Below are 22,850 nucleotides of genomic sequence, written 5' to 3' on the forward strand. Positions count from 1 at the left end.
TACTTGTACTTGTGTCGGCAAGCTAATTTATATGTCACAGCATCCAGAAGACTCATTTTCACAATCTAAACACCAAACTGTAAACTCAGAATGGTTAGAGATAAAAGATAAATGCCAACAATCTATTATGTCGGATATATTACTTCGAACTGACTGTCCTCATCAAATGCTATCATCCATGGAAGAGAGAAAACCACTATTTTTTCCTGAGGCTAAATGTGTTGCGCACAATTACCACACTTATTTCAACACCAGCTTGTTAAAATGTGTGTATCAGGTAACTTAAAAGCCTTAACTTGGCATAAGTTCAGGACCAGACATTTTATTGTGTGTGTGTGTGTGTGTGTGTGTGTGTGTGTGGTGGGGGGGGGGGGGTATGGCTACTTTCATACAATTTTTCTTTAGTCTGTAGAGAGATGATGTAAATACAATGGAATCATAAACTGTGATAAGATTGATGAAGTAATATTGAAATCAGAATAAGAGTATCAAAATATGCAATAAAAAAATATTAAGGTGTGGTGTTTGTGTTCAATATCTTAAGTTATTACACATCACTGGCTAATGACTGAATAGATACAATGTAATAGTATCCAATATACAATCGATAGTACTTAGAGAGATTTACAGTGTCCTAAATGTTAAAATGAAATTTTTTTCATGGTTTTACAACTTTTAAGTTTTAGTCTTAAGCACAAATACTCCAAATTAAAGTCAAATCCTTCACATTCAATGCATAGAATAAACTTGATTTTGAATATTTGTGGTGTTTTATTTTAAATACAATATACAATAACAATCATGTATTGTTTGTACACCTTTATAAAAAGTAAGGTAAGCTTGTCTGGAAGGCAGCTCACAGCATTGTCTGCTTATACATGTAGCTTGTATGCGTGTATACATACATACATGTACATGTATACCAGTTTGGTAGAATCTCCGTAACATAGAGAAAACACACCATTGCTATAATAATGATTATACTTAGAAGTTAGATGTACAGTTGGGAACATTCATGCATAATTTATTTATTGTATAACTTGACTTTGACAATTACTTTAACTCTGTCAATATTGTTCAATGTTGAAGTATGTGTACAGTTGTAACTCCCCCACTGACAGATGACAATAGTTAGCAAATATGTCCACATGCATTCTGAAACTCCATAATCCTGTTCTAGGCAACCAATGGTTACTTGTTACAGAATCTAAACTTGACTTAATCCCATATATTTGTCTATATCAACAGAGCTAACAAAAACTAGAAAGGGCAAGTGGGTATACATAGAAAATGTAAAGACTGCAAAGTTTCAGCCAAGATACCATTACCTCCTAACCTACAATGTATCAGTGGGGTTCTTTTGAGAGCAAATTAAAGCTTTTCACTGCCAGAAGGAACTGCATGCTTTTACCTTTGTAATAGGTTTAGTTGTGTAACAGTAAGTTTTTATTGCCATTTTGTTTATTGGAATGTACAGCCTAACATTGTAAAAAGACAAGAAACTGGACAAAGAACAGTAAGCAATACAGAGCGGACAAAGAACAGTTTAATGTATGCTATTTTCCAATGGTTAACTAGATTCTATAGATGTTCTTTTAAAGTAAGAAGAATTGTGTTTTCAATTTATCATCACTCTAGTGTGTAAATGTAACATCAGACATCACAGAGATCTAACAGACTTAGTATTTGATTTCAGTTATGATTATAAACTTAATATACACATGTACTAGGAACCAGATGGCAATCATGCTAGTTTTGCTACAGTGCCATCTTGTATTTATTATTTCTTCCTCCTGGGTAAACTCTCAATAAAGCTTATATCAAATTGAAGCAGACTTTTTGGGAGTAATTCATGTAAAGTAGTCTCAGAATAAATGTACACGTTAGTTTTTATATCAAAGCTTTCTATCCAATGAAGTGTTAATCCCTTTGATATACAATTTGAATTGGCGTGATTTGTTCAATATTTAATGATATGCATTAGAGGTCTATCAACTTACAGATGTATTGTATCTTGAAATGTACATTAAAAATCATGACCAGTAAGTTCGATTTCTTGTAGATAAAAGACTAACCAATAAAATACTACCAGAAGATTCATACTTGGAAAAGTACCTCGTAAGGGAAGGAGTGAAATTTTAAGTACTTTTTTATTGACATTCGTGTAAGAAGATTGAATACTTAACTGGAATGGCATAATGGTTTTTGCCAACCACATTCACCTCTGGTAAGCCTTCTGTGATGTGTGCTAAATTTTAACTTCTTGATTGCTTAATACTAGCACACTATTAGTGGTGACATTAGCGTTTGCACGTTTTCCCAATAATGGGAATCGGTGATGTTTTTTCTTCCATGCTGTTCTTCAAAGTGAAATGTTAATATTGATGTCCTGAAGCCTGAAACTTTTTTCACCTATGTTTCAACATTTTCTTCTTGGCCAAACCAAAATTGATCAAGCATTGAACTTCTCTGTCAAATGTACATCTGCTGTACAGGTACATATGAATATTTGATACTAGAGATAAACAATTATGGTCATAACAGAGGCTGACATACATGTACATATATAACATTATGTATCAGAATTTCCAAGTTTGATGAAATTTAACAAGGTTGTCTAGCTTGGTAGGTAGTAGGAACTGCAAATTATAAGTAGCTTAATAGGATCCTATCTTATAGTTGATTTCAGCCACAGTGAATTGTGGGTAATAACCCAAATATTCACTATGACCATAGAATCTATGCTGCAGATTCCAAAGTTATCATAATTCCTCTCAAGTGTGACCTAAGGACTTAGTGAAAGATAGGTTATGCAACCTATGGTTAGATAAATATTTGGAAGATCAAAGTTGATTTAGTGAATTAAGGAGTCAAAAGATAATTCTCCAAGCAGGAGTTGCATTCTTACCAAATCTTGACTGGTATTTGTATCTCATTTGTTTAGACTACACACTATCAACAAATTCTAAGCAACCATTGTTGTACATGTATGCATATAAACATTCACTCACTTTACTGATGCAATCTTTCACTCAAGTATAGCCTTATCCTTACACTAGCCCTAGTTTGTTTGTGACTGATAACTGAATACACATTATACCACAATGAAATACATACAGCAGTGAACTTTTTCTTCTCCTGTCTTTCTTCATTATGTTTACACTGAATGTAAGAGAATTCATATCAATTAAATAGCTGCATACAAACACTATAATCATATTATATTACTAATAATCATAATACTGTAATTTATGGCTGATGATTAAATGTCCTGCATAGATTCAAAACTTTGCAAAAAATCAGTATTTATTTGAATTTCATCATCCTATTTACCTTAGAACTTACTTACACATTATCAGATAAAACATACAATGTAGGTGTAAAATCAGGACACTACTTAGTATAGTATGCCATTCTCAAATTACCACTGTGTGTATTTTATTCCATGTACTGTCAACAATGATGGTGTCCTGTATGTATTTACATGCTACATTACACATCATTAGTTGTGTACAGTGGGTAAAGTAAAAATGTTGACTACTGACTACTGTATGAAATACATGAAATGTCCTGTTTTGAGGTGGTCACCATTGTTAACTATTAGACATCTCGCTCATAAAATGGTGGTTGATAACGGAATTGCTTACAATTGCATATTGATATTGATATCATACACATATGTATATTTTCTGATCGCTTCATAGTAAGCAGTACATTAGTCCTGAGACTTACATGTATTAGTGTAATATTGATGTAGAGAGCTTCTTGAGTAACATGAAGACAATTTAAGTATCTGGACTTGCTACTAGTAGATAAGCCAAGAGATTTGGCTATCCTGGCTTGACAATATCATTTCCCAAGATAGCCGAGTCTCTGGGCAGACACATTTATTATTTTCTACATTTGTAGGTTTGAATGTTGATGTGTAAATTAATTGTTCTGATTTCAGATCAAATTTATTCTGTCCCCACAATTCAATGTCATTAAATTGATCTTGTAAATCACTTAGTTGCTATGGTATTGTACTTCTCCAACTTGGCTATGCTACCAATAAAATTTGTCCCAGCTGTCCCGCTTCATAAAGCGCTACTTTAGCTCTGCATGTATTTGTTGATATTGGTACAGCAACAAGACCATCTTAAGTGTTCACTTTAGACTCCGGATTCCAGTATCGAGGGGTAAACAATAAACTATACTGTATGACTGATAAACATTGAATTTCTCTGCTGAATGGTATTTTACACTTTGTTAGAAGCTAAGTTTAGATCACAAATCTGTTTCACTTTGAATCACATACATAGATAAAATACTGTCAAATATTCCAAATGCAGAAACTTCCCATTACATTATCTTTAACACTTAACATGTGCACCATCAAGGGAAATAATGACAAACACAAGTACACACACAATGATTATGGTGAGTGCATGTACATGTACAGGTATTTAATTCTGACTTGAATCTCACTCAGTTGCAGTTCTCTTTAGGATAATAGCCCTGTCCCCATCTAAATTCTGAACCTGTTTGATCTGAATCAACTTCAGATAACAATGCATGACGTTGTGAGAATGTGAATGTTTTGAACTTTAAAATGTAGGTTGCAACCCAGCAACACAGAGTAGCCATAAGTCCATCCAGTGAACCTGAATATTCAGGGTTTACGATAGGACGCACAAGAAAAAGGTCTTTGTCTGATCTGTGACTCTTTACAGTATTAGCAGCAGCATTAAGGGATTGATCAAGGCATGTCAGCCTACCTGAAGTACACTGAATGGATCAATTGTATTGAACTACAAAACAGTTGTATGGGTACAACTAATAGGTTAATGATTGGTGTAGTGACTAGTATGTCTTTTTATGACGTTCTCTTCCATCGGATCAATAACCTGGCTTTCAAACCTGTATTGTACTTTTAACAGCAAGTCTTAGATCAAAGATCAGACGCTCTGTAATTTGATAATGAGTCTGAGAACAAAGTCAGCCATAAACTGCTCACTAATTACTCTGGTGCAAACTTAATGAATAAGTTATAGTATGTTAATTTATGGATGAAAACCAAGAATTCGGTATCCGTAATAAAGATTTGTAGTTAATTACAAATTCATCAGTGACTAGAACTTTTATTTCAGTGAAGTACAGACAGTAACATCACCACCAAATATCATATGGAAAAGAATTGCATGGATAATTCATGTTATTTGATTTTGAATTCCAATTGCCAAACTTTCATCAAGCCAGTTTTTGTTTGCTTGTAACATAAACTGTTTATGTCAATAACACTTGGTAAAATATGGAATAAAACTATAAGAGAAGCAAACTTTTAATGTGAGAAATCTCATTATATGAATTTTATAACTGATAATATAGTTGTGTTACCACCTGATGGACTTTTATAACAATGACATCATCTTATATTGCCAGCCTTTTTTCATTATTCTTTTACACATACACTTATGCACAACATTACCAAAGATGGTGCTTGTAGAATTAGCCTAGGGGAAAAGGAATCTGATGAAATTTACTGTCTCCTTGCATTTAACCATCACTTTTGGAAATGAACTTCAGTAGAAACCAAGGGTAAATTTCACTTATGTACCATACTTAACAAAAATATTAATAATTTTGAAATAATTCTTAAAAGTGAAAAACTCCATTGCAATGTGTATCAGATGTTATTACATCATATCATTTATGTTACAAGAATTTATAAAACAAATACATAATATACAATGTTTTAGTTTAACAACATGTTTTTTCTCTTTCATGCACATTTTGAGTGTTGTGAAAAATATTGGTCGTATTATAGTTATTTCTATTTCATGTGCCTAGTTTGATTCTTTCATTAATATTTTCAGGTTATGAAACTAGGGGTTTTGGAAATGAAGTTTAGACGACAAACATAACTTTAACTATGTGTGCTATCCTTACTATAATTCAAAATCATGTACACACGCACACACACACACACACACACACATATATATATAATCAGGCCAGGAATTATTGTCTGTGGTTGTGTCTGTGTGTGTGTGAGTCTATTCTCTATAAAAGTCAATACACAATATCTGTGTATTGACTTGGCCAATGTGTATCTCTATGTGGTCTGGCCAGATATAGACTTTACTATAATCTTTGTGCAGTGCACTATAAAACAAATACCTGTCCATGCATGTGAAGGTGTTAGAGTACGTGACTTTCCCATGCCTATCTTCATGTGTATACTCCGATGACTCATATCATACCTTGTCCCATAGGTGTACTTAAAATGGTAATCATACCATCTCATTACTCTGTAAAGTTTTAATTTAGCACTTGGTAATAAATTAACAATTAATTTTGTAAGCGACATGGTTGTATGGTTTTAATGAAGAAATACTGCTTGGTTTTGGCATTGATGTGTGTGACACTGTGATAACTCTCATTTTCCATCAGAGTAACAAACCGGCACTGAAAATAGACTAGAGAAAATAGTTCTCTGAGCTAGACTAAGACTAGAACTATTTCCAAAGTTTTATGTTACTGTGTGTAAATGTTATAATTTCATATTATATACTATTACAACAAAACATGAAAAATACCAGCATGAAGGTTTCTTAAAGCCTGAACAGAATGAAGTACTTAATAATGCCTGTATAAACAAGCCTTGCACAATTTTCTCTCAGTTGTCAGTTGTCTCACTTTGTTTGGATGATTATCCAGAATAAAAGGTATGTTGTCTGGTTGTTTACAATAAAATATACAATTCTTTCAAGTTAAATATTAAAAAAATTAAGATAAAAAAATGTAGTGACATCACTGTTTTGTGCCTTATGACATGCACATGTATGTTCAACAAACAAAAAACAGAATAACATGATAATATAAAATTTGATTGTGGCACCCTAAACCAACACTTTGAATTAATATCTTTCTCTTCTTTTATGATAATGATTTGTGTACTTTATTAATCCAAATTAAACATCGGAAATTCAGAATAGTGAATCCATTTTGATTTTAGCAAGCTAGGGTTCTGGGCGTTGAGAATTTAATATTTGCCAATTCACAATCTGGAGTGCTAATTTCCATATGGCTTCCAATAGATACAAGGTTGATGTGACAAAGAAAAAGAAAGCTTCGGTGGATTTACTATACATGTAATATAACTGGACAATGGATGTAGACCAGAACTATAAATGCAATACACATGCATAATATATTACACCCCATGTATTATATTACATATTCCTGTATGATATGTATTGAAAACTGCTGAAGTGCATCTTGTATAATAGTAAATTTTTGATATGTGTCATTTTAATGTATGTTTAGCAATTTTTTTGACAAGAATATTAATTAAAGCCATTAAACCACAACATGTAATTAATTAAAATATCACACATGATATAAATCATTAATTTTCTATTAATGTATGTATATTCTGAATATGTATTGATTTTCATACCTTTACTATATTCAGTGCCTTTCATGTATGAGCTGACATTAACTTTTGAGATTGTTGACTGCTTACATAATGTATACATTATCTCATGGTTTAATCAAGTGGTAACTAATTGTCATATCCTGCTCTGGACAAGAAGCTCTCAAAGTGCTTATTTTGTCTTCAATTATGAGAACTTATGATACTTTATGTAAACCTGGAGTTCAATTGAAAGAAAAACATGTCTGCATGTATTATTTTTCTAGGAGCATGCATACATGTAGACTACATCTTGTACTAGATGTGCCCTAGATAAAGGGCCATTCTGATCTTTGAGTTACATCAGTTTATGCTTCAATCATGGGTGATAGAAATGTGCTTCCATGGTTCAATGAATAGTATACGAGATATACCATAGATATATAACCAAGACACAAGTTAAAGTTTCATATCTATTAATTGATACTAATTGATACTAGTATGTTGATGTGAAACTAGAAATGATCAAAACATCCCTGGATACATTGAACAATATGTACTATATATCCTGTGCGTTGTGTTGGGTACCTTGTTGAATGGAAGAGCACTCAAATTTATTACAAAGCTAACTGTTATCATCAAAAGGTCAACCTTGGAAATCTCCCAAATCAGGAAGCAGTCAGTTGTGACTATCATATACTGGTTTTAGTTCAGTGAACACACACACACACATACCTATAAATAACAGTTAGTCAGTCAAGTGTCCAAACTTTGAAACTGACACTGTATGAGGAAACTATAAATACATGTACAGTCACAAATGCAAGCAAATCAAACTATACATATAGCCATTCAAATGCCATGTGTAAAATGAACCTTTGAATGGAAGCTTGAGGCATTACAAAACATTACATGTGGCCCACCCTGTCATATGATAGCATCAGTGCATGTGTCACAAGGAATCAAGACTTCCTAAACTTTCATTAAGAAATGAAACCACCCAATGTTGGTGATAAATACTTCGTAACATACAAATTACATGTAAGTGGAAAATGACATGTGTGTTGCATTGCCTGGTTTTCAAGTTACAGTACTTCATGAGCTAGAATTTACACTTCAGAAACTGTCAAGCACTTCTTCATCAGAAAATGTACAAGCTGACAATGAATTTATGTAATGTTGTGGGCGGGCTGGCTACACTTGACATTCCCCTGTCTCATATGGAGTTGTTGGGTTATTATATGTACAGTTCATTGTAGACTCACCTTAGCACAGTTCCTGGGCATAGGTAAATTCCTCAGAGAGTGCACCTCCCACAGGAATATAAACAACAAACCACTAACTCCCTGACTGACTAGACCACAAACATTACACTTACTAATACAAGTATGCAGTACTCAGTGTGTACACTGTACTGTACAGTGACAATGAAATATCTCCCACTCTGCTAAAGAATAGACATGTGCTGAGGCAAAACCATTTACATGAAAGGGGTGGGAGCCAGTAGATTATAGGGTGGTAACCTTTGTTCTGTTTATCATTTATTATGCTCAATCTATTGTATTCATTGGTTGTTTTGTGAGAAGTGATTTGTTTCCAAGTATGTAGGGGTACATTGTAACTTGCTATCACAATACTTGTCACTACTGGTATTGATGACTAAAATGTTCAGTACCCCATAGAATACCCTAATACCAGTAGCTAAGTTTAGCAGGACAAATTTTCAATTGCATGCTGTAAACTAAGGTGTTGGTATGTTGTTTTTGACACCTTGATATGAGTTTAGTAATTCTGACAAGCTAAGGTTGGTAAGATACATGACACAAGTGTCTGCATCTTACATTTTACAAACTAGAGAGAATACAGCAGTCTCTTTAAAATGTTTGATAACATAAAGCTATGCGATAATACTGTTCAAGCAACAGTGACAAAGTAGATCATCAAGTAACTTTGGTTGCTATATATAGATATATATATAGCATTGCCAGTATTACCTTTGACTATTTAGACAGGAGAGATCTACTGATTTAGGGGCAAGATCAATACTTCGATGTCGGATAAAACCGCCAAAATCGATTTTACTTTCAATTGAATCTGTTTTGCACCCCAAAATATAAATATTTCGGGGGGGGGGGGAAATGTCCAATCGCGAAATGTAAGAATTTTCGTTCCTATCTAGTAAATACATGACACTGAAGACATGTGGGGAATGAGGTCAAAATTCATGACATTCGCTGTTTGTGCATGCTATATCTCACTCTTTTAAATTTCTTTTTGTTGTGTCTGTGATCGGATGAAGGACGGTTAGGGACAGCTCTCCCCAACAAATGATTTTGAGAGACTAACAAACAAGCTCTGGGAGATCGATATTAAAAAAACAACATGGTAATGATGTCCATAAAAGTACTTTTTAAGGCTGTCCATAAAAGTATTTGCGGCCGTTCATGAGATCTTAGCAGAATGTTCACATTTATTCAAATACTGGTTTCTACTGTTGTTGATATTGTTGATAGCCTTTTACAAAGACAATAAAGTGTTCATAAAAGAGCAATTTTCTCAATACACACTGGCCTTGTATTCATAGTTACTATATACTATTACATACTGATGTGACATTGATTGTGCTGGCTGAAACAATTATCAATTTTGGCCACTTTGGTTAGGAGGGTGGTTGGGGGTGGGGGTGGGGTCTGAATCTAGTTTTTTATCCTACATTGAACTATTGATTTTGCCACTTAACCTATGGAATTTACCTTTTATTGATTTATTATCTTGGTACATTGTTGAGCTGTGACTCTTCTCACTTCTGACACAGTACGTTCCAGATAAGTGAAATATATAATATATTTATATTGAAAAAGTCATAACACAAGTTTTGAGAGTAAAATCCACACTGTAGTAGAGTAGGAATAGATTTTGTAACAGCCAAATATTTGTGTTCTTTTACAGACTCACTGCATTGATAATACTAACATTATAAAATGATAACAATTAAACACACATGTTGACATAAAATGGTGTTGAACCTGAGAAGAAATAATGTCAGTATAATTGAAGCGGTCATTGGGTGTTTAGTTTGGATTTTTAATTCATGAAACAATTTTATCATGGCTCCTACTTGAAAAATCAATGTGAAACAAACATATGCAAAGTCCTTCTTTGTAACTCTAAATTGCAAAACATAAAATGTGTAAAATGTTCGTTATTGTACTTACAATAACAAACATTTGACACATTATTTAGCTTTTTGCAATTTATTGAGTTATAAACACAGACTTGTTCAATGTTGTTTCACATTGATTTTTTTAGCAGGAAGCCATGATAAAATTGTTTTGTAAGTCAAAAATCAAAAATAAATATCCAATCCTCATCCATATGGCCACTTTAACACATAATAATGTAATATTCTTGTATGTTTTTCTTCAAAATAATAGGAACAACAAGAAAGATATTTTCAGGTAGGCTAGTGTAATTATACAGAGATGTCAACCAATTTGACTTGTATGATGTTTCTTCATAACTTTATGTATGTATGTATGTGTGTATGTATGTATGTATGTATGTATGTATGTATGTATGTATGTATGTATGTATGTATGTTTGTTTGTTTGTGTGTGTGTGTGTATGTATGTGTGTGTGTGTGTGTATGTATGTATGTATGTATGTGTGTGTGTGTGTGTATGTATGTATGTATGTATGTATGTATGTTGTATGTATGTATGTATGTATGTATTTATTTATTTATGTATGTATGTGTGTATATGTGTGTGTCTGCCTGTCTACTATGTATGTATGTATGTATGTATGTATGTATGTATGTATGTATGTATGTATGTGTCTGCCTGTCTATGTATGTGTATGTGTGTGTGTATGTGTGGTGTCCTGGTATGAAAAGACAGCAAGAACTACATGTATGGTAAAATGTTGTTATAGTTTAGTTTTCATATTGTTTTTCAAAACTGTATGGAACATATTTTAATGAAATTATATCTATATAATGTAAAGACAATGTCACAGACTTAAAAACTTTAGCTTAAACAATTCTTTGACTTGAAAACTTTGGATTTGATTAATCCAAATTATTATTAATCATCATTATTAATTTCCACATTAATTAAACGTATGTACATTAATTTACAGTTCAAGAATATTACATGAATTATATATTAATGAATTTCACTGAGCCATCCTTTTCAAATGAGATGCTGTAATGTACATAGATTTAGGACTTGTTTTTGTTCTTATGAGAATCGTTGTTAAATAACATAATCTATCACAAGTTCCTATAGCCAAATATTTCCTTGTTGTCCACAGTGCATAGCATGCTTGTTTTACAATACAAAATACTTTTCAGAGAGATCAAGTTAGAGCCAGTCATTAACTCAGTGTTGATACAAGATAGGAAATCCAAGTAAATGGAAACCTTACTATTAATGCATTTAGTGACTCAAAGACCAGTTAGACAGTACATGTTATGAATTTATCACAGCTGATCCCAATATGCTGATATTTTTAATATATGTGTGTGTAAGTCACATTTTAATGATCATGAGTATTACACTGTTATCTGTGCATCAGGTGTTTACATCAGTTCTTGAGTGTGTGTGTGTGCATTGTTTGTGTGGTTATATGACAGTTTTGTATTTTTTTATGAAAAGTTGATTCCAAAAGAAACTACTTTTGGTTTTGACAAGAAATTGACTGAGCTTGCCATTTTGTTAGAACTTGTTTAGGATGATAGTATTGCTAGATTAAAAGTCATTGGAGAAATGTAGAAGAGGTAGAAAGTTTGACAGAGAAAGATAGAATCTACTAGACAGAATATTAGGGAAGGAGATGAGAAGGAAAATATAACAGAAGTAAGGAGAGAAGAAAGAAATGATTAGATGGAGAAAAAGATGAAGAGATGTACAAAGTAAGGTGGAGGTGGAAGAAGAAAAGAGAGAATTGGTGGTGGTGGAGATGAAGATGATGACGATGATGATGATGATGATGATGATGGTGATGATGATAATGATTATGATTGTGTGGCGGTGGTGGTGATAATAATGATGATGATGATGATGATGATGATGACGATGATTGTATTGAGTAATGCAACAGAGATGAAACATAGGAGAAATTTAGAAACATGGCATGATCCCTTCATTGTTTGTCAGTTTGTTACCAAGAAATTTTAAAACTCACAGCATGGTTTTATCTTGAAGCACAATGTAGCATATCTAGTACATTTTTGTGAATGGCCTATAATTTAAATGACAGTAGAATATGAAATATTGCCAAACAGTCTGAAATTGTCAGACAGTGAAATGATTGTCTACAAGAACAAGATGATTTACAATGTCTACAAATACTTTATGGCATACAGTGAGTAAAAATAAAAACTGCTAATTTACTAATCATGATGCAATACAAAAGATTACTGATTAAAAAATGAATAATTGATGATGACACTAGTAATGATTACTAGATTAGATTGTGTCTTGACAGGTTTGTAGTAATAGCTTTATATAATGATCATTAACGATAATTACTTCATGATTCATAGACAATACTCTGTGTTCACTAGCTTGATTAGAGTCGGGTAGACCATTGATGTCTTGATATTCTGTGGTATTTAGTGAGAAGACTTTAGTGTCAGGTGTTATTTGTGCCCTAGAAATGAAGTACAGCCTTTAATTGGTTCGAAGCCAGTAAAAGTTTTATCTTATCACAAAGTTGCTATTAAATGTTGAGAAAGTTTCCAAACAAATACAACTCCTTCCCCTTCTTTGCCAAGCTTCGGAGAAACTTTCAAAATTGAAATAGTGGCATCTTCCAATGTGGTCAAACCAAGAGAAGAAATCATGTCACCAATATGATATGTGAATTGGGAAGACAAGATGTTACGCAATATTTTTAGTGTTAGTGCATTTTATTGCATGAGGAGCTAGATAGATAAGTTCTCTGTTGTATATTCTGTATACCCCAAGGCTGATGAATGTCAGTCATAGTCTAAGATTTCTCTAGAGAGACATTGTTGTCATTTGCCTTTTATAAGTAATGCAATCATCGTAGTTGCATGGAATGTAATATATATATGGTGAGAAAGTACCAAAAATGTTGCTTCTTTTAAACTTGCCAATGTAATGCAATAACTGTAATCTTACCTGCAATTATAAGCCTTGGTATTTTCATCACTATTGGAAGATAGCATCTACAATCTGTATCTAGATGTTGTCTTGTTAGCATTTATAGCAAGCAATACATCAAATAGTTGCATCAAGAAGTACAAAAGCCACAATTGCATAGGTGTAGCCAACAGGCAAATTTGTGGTTTTCATTAACTATATGTTGTTTCAGATCAAAATGATGTTTTTAATAGAATCTCTCCCCCCAAAAAACAAAAACAAAACAAAAACAAACAAACAACAACAACAAACAGCAATGCATAACAACAAAAAATTTGGGGAGAGTGTTTAGCTGTTCTTAAGTGTCCTCCCATTGGTGGTGAAGGATATCAGTTCTCCCTGCCTCACTGGATTTCAAATTCCCTTCCAGCCCACTGGCCACCTTGTATTGTGAATGATTTACCTACTCTCCACCAAGAAAAAGTTTGTGCTCTCCACTATACCAACAATTCAGTTTGGTGTACACAATGTGCAGTTACCTTACAGACTGTCATCATGTTGTAATTCCCCTCCCACTGTATCAAAATCAGGACTTACACACTGCAATTCTTCCTTGTTTGCTCCCCTCCTGCTACTGATAAAAAAATTTGCCTGTCCACTGAAAAATTGCATAAGAACACCTTTTTTGCCATAACAGCTTCATTGACTGTACCTGATTCTATACATTTAGTCAGCTAATTCTTTTTTTTTTATTAAACCAGTGTATAATATATGTTCTCATGAAACAGACTCCGCATAGTATTTCTAGTTTTTTTCCTTTACCTGGCAGTACATCTTTTACTGTCACTACTAATTTTGCTGTGGTGAATAAAATCTGATATATGTACTCTTTAGTTGACGAATGAGACATTTCTTCAATCTTGCCTTGTCTCCAGTGACCTATGTAAAATACTAGCTATATTTCAGTGGTCTTTTGTTTTTATGATGCCATCAAAATGACATTTAACTTGCAGACTATTCTTCAAATGCAAGATTTTATTACATTTATGTGGTTATAGGTGACATTCTTCAGTGATGTTCTATCTGTCTTCTGTATGTTTTCAATCTCTAGGTAACTGTACATTGCACACAAATGTACTAAATGTATATATTTTCAGTCTATTGTAAAACATTGTAAACAGATCTAGAATTGCTGTGTATACAAAACATCTGTAGCAATACTTGTCATCATTCAAATACCAATGTCATTGAAACTGAATTTTTTAAACAATGCCGGCATCAGCTGCATGATAATGATATCTAATTTTATATCTTTAAAAATGTTAATTAGTTGATTAAACTTTCTGATCATTACATCTTAGTGTGCCAATGGTGTGATGTGAAGGAGGAATCAATTAATCAATAGACCTTATTGTTCCCAAGTGGTGAATTGTGTGTGATGTAACATCCATCCATCCATCCATCCATACATACATACATACATACATACATACATACATACATACATACATACATCCATACATCCATACATACATACATCCCCCCACACATACATACATACACATAAGTATGTATGTACGTACGTACTTACATATGTACATACATACATACATATCCATTCATACATACATACGTACGTACGTACGTACGTACGTATGTACGTATATACGTACATACATATATACCGATGTACATACATATGTACATACATACATACATACATACATACATACATACATCCCCCCATACACAAACACATGTACATGTGTACATACATATATTCATCCATACATACGTACGTATGTACATACATGCATACATACATAGTTTTACATACATACATACATACATTCATACATCCCCTCCACCCACCCACCCATCCATCCATGGACACATAGCATGGCTTGTGTGTTATTTTTTGTGATACATGCATTGTGTTAAACTTACCTTTTACACAACACAGGAGTATGGTGCTCTTCTCCATTGATTGTGGTAAATGTAATATGGCATTAAGTGTAAAGCAATGTGAGGGTACAGTGTGAAAAAATATTAAATAATTTAGATATTATTACCCAATACTTTTCTTCGTTCAACCAAGGAATATATGAGTGAAGTAAAAGGGACCCATGTTGTGACTCATAGTGACAAAACCCACATGTGACAAGTAATTTCCAACTAAATGAAAAAAAAAATATGTGGGAATAATTGTACCTAAATCATAATTTATGGAAAGCTTGGAAATTTTGAATTTGATTCATATTTTGAGTACTATGTAACCGTTGATGTGGACTTGAATTTTCATGACAGAACAATCACCGCTCATCACATCGTAACGGTTCCCATACAATCACTTTCGATAGTAAGCGCCCTCACAGGCAACGTTTGTATACCATGGAGAAACAAGACAAATGTGGGTATAACAAGTAAATGACGGAAATAACTAAATGTTGAAATAAAAGGTGGCATGGCATGATGGTGTTAAACTTGCACTAGCTGCAACTGAGATATTTTATACATCATGAAGCCAGAGCTAGTAAATTAACTAAAAAGTGACATAAGAATACATTGCATTCAATGTTATCAGTGGGTAGTTTGGATTTGAGTCTGTCTTCATGTTAAAACTACACTAGTTTGTAACTATAATGTTGTTTTTCGACCAGACAATCACAATATATTCACTGACAATTGTTGATATACCAATAATTAGACATTGTACTTGTTATAATCAGTGGTCGCATCCATCCATCCATCCATCCATACATATTGCAGTAAGAGGTTTAAACGCCTACTTCCATTAGTCGGATCAGTAGATGTTTACACTCAGTGTGCAATGAATGTGTTTAACTGAGTTTGCTTTAGGATTGGCAATCTACTAATTAATGTAAACTCTGATAACACAGTAATACTAACAGCTGTAGGAAATAGGGAAAACACGGAGAGGAAACGATAGTTATGCTGGCAATATTTAAAACTTGTATACAGCTAGAAAAATATGTTCACTCGCAGGTGATTCGATATTGTTCAAGGTGTACGTTATTACATGTATGAATAAGTAATTATATCTAATCTTTTCGAACACATTTTCAAAAACAAAAGCTCTCTTGCAGCCAGTGCGACCGGGTTTTGACGGATTGGTTATGTATAACCCACTTTTGACCTAGCTTCATTCTATGAGTATGAGGGCACACTATCACATTAATTCAAACGTCGCTTGTTGGACAACCTTTCCTGTCGATGTATAGAAGCTTCCATTCTCCGTGACGAATGTGTGTTTTCCCAATAGGACGGAGGGAAATAAGAACGGCGGACATGTCGCTTTCATAAAACACCCAATGGCATGTCCTTTCAATATTGCCGCCTGATGATTTTAAATCGAGATCAAGTGGACCCAGATCTTGTTTATTTGAAAGATTGTGTGATTCATAAGCTTACCTTTCCCTACTATTTCTTCCCATGCGATTATATATATATAAATTCAGAAATATATCCAGACATTTGTAATTAACTCTCACAGTGGTCATTATTCATTTTTATAGTTTATGTGCATCCAAATCGTTAATAACTGTGTTTGTCTTTATTTCTTCGTAACTTGAGAACAATATATATTTCATCAAGATAAATAAGAAAACTTGTATTCAATGTTAACGAATTTATTTTATTCATTGTGGTTACATAATTGCACTAAAGTGGTTGTTTTGTCGTGCGAAGAAAATCGGAGACGTACAAGGGATCGTGACGTAGCGACTGGTTAATTATAATTTCGGAAAATGATAAAAACAATTAGAAAATAGAATATATAACATTTGTTGACTGTATTGGAAAAGATAATTCGTATGACTTTCTAAAGAATGTACCATTTGTCAATTAGAGTGGAAGAAGGCTTATAACATCTTTTCAATACATCGCAAAGTAAATTTACATGCTGCAACTCTTACTATATCATTCGATTTATTGTGATATTATGCAACATAAACACAATACCAAGAAGGGGTGAGCTCAAAACTGACGATGTGAATGTAACTTGAACATACAAATATTGGTAATGTAAAGGTTAGGACTAAATTTAGGTGTGAGATACAGTTTTCTGGCAGTAATACCACAAAATTGGCCCAGAATAAAAGAATGGCCCATATAATCCTGATGGCGCCACCAAATAAGATAACACTGAGGCGATGACTTGGGATAGTGACATATTCCTGTAGGACATACCACATACTAGTAACACTGTGATAATACATAAGAACAGGAATTAAGAAATAAGTACCTTAAGTTCTTACAAAAACACGACTATCTTCACAAGTAACATCACAGTGTAACACGACTTTAGGCATACAATAATATCAAATCTTAGATAAATAATGATATCCGAATATTATTACCAAAAAGTACACGTGATAATTTGCCGTCTCGTAGAATATGACATAGCTACAAATGTAACAGACGATCGATTTTGACACATCATTTTGTAATATTTTTTATTATGGACGAATTAAACGGCTATGACTAGTAATCATTTTGTGACAAAAGGCATGAGAAATCTTAAATGTGTGTGTGATCGAATTTTTCACTTTTTTTCAATTCTGATATTATAAGGTGTTATTCAAAATTATGACGTTTCAAGAGTAACAGTGCTATATAATTAAAGAAAAAACCTTACTGTCAATTTCTGCTTCTTCAAGTCGTTTTGAAAATTGACAATCTGTGATGCTGCAACCAAGCACAATGGCATTTATTTTTTCCAGTCAGTACAATAACTGTATCAGGATATTGTTTTTCCACTTTGAAATGCACCTCTATTAATGGTATGGCAGATTTCAAAGACACTCAATGTGGCACTGACAACTTCAGTGTTTGGTTTCACTTGGCAATTTACCATTATCGTTCAACAAGCTTTACTTTCTGACACACTATCATGGCGATATGGGAGTATCAATGTTTTTCGAGACAGTGTTTTGTGATGTGTTCATGTTATATTGAAGCTCCTGTTCGTTAGTTTTAATTTTATAGCAGAATCCGTATGCTTTGCGACAGGCTTTTCTGTATTTCGTACTCATTACCTTGTATAAGAAGGGGTTAATTGCTGAATTGACCAGGATCAAGGTACCAGATATACTTTCCAGTGTGTCTATAGATTGGGTAACACCAGCACTTCGCCACAGTCTTAATCTCCATCCACTAACGATAATCCAAGTAACAATCGTTGGAAACGTACAGATGAAGAACACCAGCGTAGTGGCCACGGTAACTCGTACTACCTGTATGCATTCCTTTTGTATGGACTGATCTAGGCCCAAAGGAGCAGCAGCTCTTGACCTTCGCCTCATTTCACGTATTATGAGAGAGTACATCATGGTTGTGATAAGTATACTGACACAGAAGGGGATTGTAAACACCAACCAATATCCCAATTCGGCGTCGTCGACATCATCATCGGATACAGCGACTCCGCATGAAGCAGCTACTGGTGCGCCAAAACAGGCGCTGCATATCCATGATACGACAACCACCTTCCAGCATCTACTGGTGGTATTCAAAAATTCGGCTTTCCAGGGATGACATACAGCCACGTATCTTTCTAAACTTATTATTGTCACCATAATGCAGGATTCGAACAAACTCATTGGAAGTGTCACCATTGAGAACCAACACACTATATTAGTTGATCTAAATTGTTCCTGGCGAGAAATGCAAATGTTGATGGCTTGAAACACAAGAAGCATAGTATCGGCAACACTCAAGTTAAGAAGATAGTAATTTGTGATTGTCCTGACAGCCTTTACTCGAGACATAACGAACATAAAACAACCATTGCCTATAAGTCCAATAACGATGATGAAGGTACCAATAATAGTTTGGATATCATTCGACATGTTAAAGATGTCTTCTTGTTTCTGCGTGTCTGTTGTTAAATTGTAAATCTCCGAATCCTCTTCCAACCATGTTTTCTCACTAATATTTGCCATAGTTTAGGTCAAGCTTCAACTTCGTAATAAGATCTGTTCAGAAACCAAAGCAAATTTAGTAAACTTCACAATGTCCTGGTTGCCAATAATAATAACGAAGACGATAGACTGATTCTCAACGCAAACATCGTACTCATTCGATCAAAAGCAAATAGGAGTAATCATTTATCAATATCTTGTTACTTGTACTAGTAAATAATAAAGTAGAATTCAGAGTAAAAAGCTTACTGTGTTGGTATATCCTGATGGTTGATAATGAAATTACACGTCTAAAGTCTTGAAATTCCCAACGAAAGTAAATACACGGGAAGAGAGAGAGAGAGAGAGAGAGCTATGTCCAATGAACTCCTTTGTCACCGTGTGCTACTGTAACTGTCAAATATGAGGTGTGGTAAAAAATATCGATGCTTGTAAATCTCAAGTGCACCATGTAATAGAGTTATGTATTTCCAGGGTAGTATATTATATCGATAAAAATAATGACGACGACGATGATGATGATGATGATGATGATGATGATGATGATGATGATGACGATAGTGACATCATGACAGGCCGAATTGTTATCTTGAAATGTCAAGTAAGTGCACTGTGACAGTAGAGATGTTCTGATCGGTGAAAGTATAATATGCAAGTAATATACAGAAAAAAATGAAATATATTCAAACGTGCTAACTGTTACACCAGATCCTGGCGTCGTCGTATATGATCCAACATTGAAAAGTTAACATACAAAAAATGTAACCCTAATACATGTTTTATTGAAAGTCGTAGCTTTGTTGACATTTAATTAGCCTAATGGACCTGTTTGGCTTTCACTTATTCCTATTATAGTCGGTAATAACGTATATATGATTAAATACTCAAGTGACAGCCTAATAGGATGATTTACGGTATGTGACTTAATATTGTCATTAGTTTGTGAATATCTACAGGCGGTAATACTAATAAAACACGACTTTGTCAGAGATTTGTTGTCATATGGACATATAGTATAGAAATGGGGGAGTACAGTTAATGGAAACGAACAATCTAATTGTAAACTGATCTTTAAAAAGTACCATCAAAGAAAGGCGAATGCTATTGAAACTTGGAATTCTGAAATATATTGGAAATTTGCCTCATGATAGATGTAATCTGTCCATCATGGTACCTTGTCATCAGTCTAAGAATTACATTCAATTAATATTATTGGCACCGTGTCGTCCCTAGACACATGATGATTTGTTATACTCGCTTCTTACCTTATCAGTGCTTTCAGCAATTTTGTAACATGGTACCAGTCATGGTAACGTTCCATTCATATCGTTGGCATATACATTTAAAATTTCATCAAGAAGTGACTGGCTTATTACTAATACTGGTTTGTTGCACACCCAAGACAATATTTTCTTACATGATTGAAATGACTTCGAATTGCTTTGAGAACACAACGTATAAAATGTTGGCTTGTGTTGCACAAACAACCAAATGCCAACAAACGTCAATTTGCGGAAAGAAACGTGTATCAAGTAACGATATATTTTGAACAGTTTGTAGTTAACTGCCAGTGTAGTTTATGAAAAAGGATTGCTTCTGTCATGAATAGTCAAATAAAAGCCGTCACCGTAATTGCTGTCAAAATGTTAATATTGGTTCCTCAACGACCGTATATGCGATCAGACTTTAACTAAAGGTCATGACGAAAGCTTCGTCGGTCAAAATGCGCAAGAAGTACATGGCAGTGGTTTTGTCTGTTCCTTTAACAATGTCACATAAAACCTTTTCGTAGGTTATAGTAGACATCTTTGACAGTAAGTGTGGTTAGCGAATATATTTTATATATATATATATATATATATATATATATATATATATATATATATATATATATATATATATATATATATATATATATATATATATATATATAACTCGGTGAGTATCAATCTGCTATAAGACAGTGCTCTATACCGCAGTGGCAGAGCGTAATAGTTTTGGTAGTACTGGAACTCTTTCTTGGGTGTAACTCGGAGTTTCACGCATATTGCGATCATCAGACACTCTGATGTGTCCGATGATCGCAATATGCGTGAAACTCCGAGTTACACCCAAGAAAGAGTTCCAGTACTACCAAAACTATATATATATATATATATATATATATATATATATATATATATATATATATATATATATATATATATATATATATATATATATATATATATATATATATATATATATATACAAGTAATATATTACTTGTACTTTATGTTTGAAATTAAATTAAGGAGTAATTTTTCATGTCTTAACAGTCAAAAATGACAGCAAAAATAAACACACTTAGTTTGTATGCGTAAGTTCATCAACACAAAGCTTATATTTCCATTGTAGATATCGTACGTTAGGGTCGTTCTTTTGCATGACACCATACCGAAACTGTAACAGGATAAAAAACAATAATTAAGCAAGTCTTGATATGTTGTTGAAGTTTTATGGATAACTGGTTTTAAATTGTGGTTGTTGTACTTCTATGAAGTGAAACATTGTCCTTGCTTTGATGTAGAGTGTATGTAATGTTCTTTCCAACAGATAACTATATTAAATATATATCTATTACGGCGTATGCTGTTGGTCAGCTCGGCGCTTCACAAAATTATCGTGGAGTTCCACTTCCACCTGTCACTGGTAACTTCCGTGAGCAATTCGGAGCCTAGTTTTAGGTTTGGGTTGATTTCTTTCAGCTCGGTGTTTACCATGTTGATCCATGTGGTTTTGGGTCTTCCTGCCTTGTGGTTTTTTACATGGCGTTAGAGCTTCTACAAGGGCTAGCCTGGCTGGTGATTTCTCAGGTAGTCTCATGAGATGGCCGAACTATATTAAAGGCCTAATAAAAAAAAGTGTGCACGTAGTTCCGATTACGCTCAATTTTAGAATAGGTGGGGTAGGCAGACTTTTTATTTTATTTTGTTATATATATATTTTATTTGTGAGTGTCTAGTTCAGGTTTTCCGAATGGTCTCTGTATTGTTTATTTCTTCCAAACTGTAATTGTGGCTGTACATCTGATAGTTTTTTTTTTAAAAGTTGATGTAAGTTTTCACATCCACTATTTCTCGCGAGACTTCACAGTTTTTGCGATTTTATTTTATTTTTTCCTGGCAGTGAAAAGCAGGTGGGGTTGGGTAATCGGAACCAATTATTTTTTTAGGCCTAATCTAACATTCACGGCCCAATACTAACAGTACTAGTGTCCTATGCCAATGAAATGTGTACATACTATACATGCACATGAGATGTTTTCTAATCCAAAACATTTCACCAAGACAAAATACATCTGAGTGGTTCTATAATCATGTGTTTAGATGATGGTTAGGGGTATACCATTTGGGGTTTTTT

The 22,850-nt window shown here is 33.6% G+C and overlaps 2 protein-coding genes across 2 annotated transcripts in view; one reads left to right on the forward strand and one right to left on the reverse strand.

The window, feature by feature from the left end:
- The window catches only part of LOC144442294 (galanin receptor type 1-like), a 35,461-nt gene extending 26,665 nt beyond the window's left edge, over positions 1 to 8,796 (reverse strand). The window contains exon 1 of the mRNA XM_078131606.1: positions 8,662 to 8,796. The gene's annotated coding sequence lies outside the window, so the exon portion shown is untranslated. The remainder of the gene's footprint in view (positions 1 to 8,661) is intronic.
- LOC144433094 (ER degradation-enhancing alpha-mannosidase-like protein 1) overlaps positions 1 to 22,850 on the forward strand; it is a 387,086-nt gene that overhangs the window by 43,236 nt on the left and 321,000 nt on the right. The gene's annotated exons all lie outside the window — the stretch shown is intronic.

The sequence above is a fragment of the Glandiceps talaboti genome, chromosome 1 (genome assembly GCF_964340395.1).
Source record: "Glandiceps talaboti chromosome 1, keGlaTala1.1, whole genome shotgun sequence".
NCBI lineage: Eukaryota > Metazoa > Hemichordata > Enteropneusta > Spengelidae > Glandiceps > Glandiceps talaboti.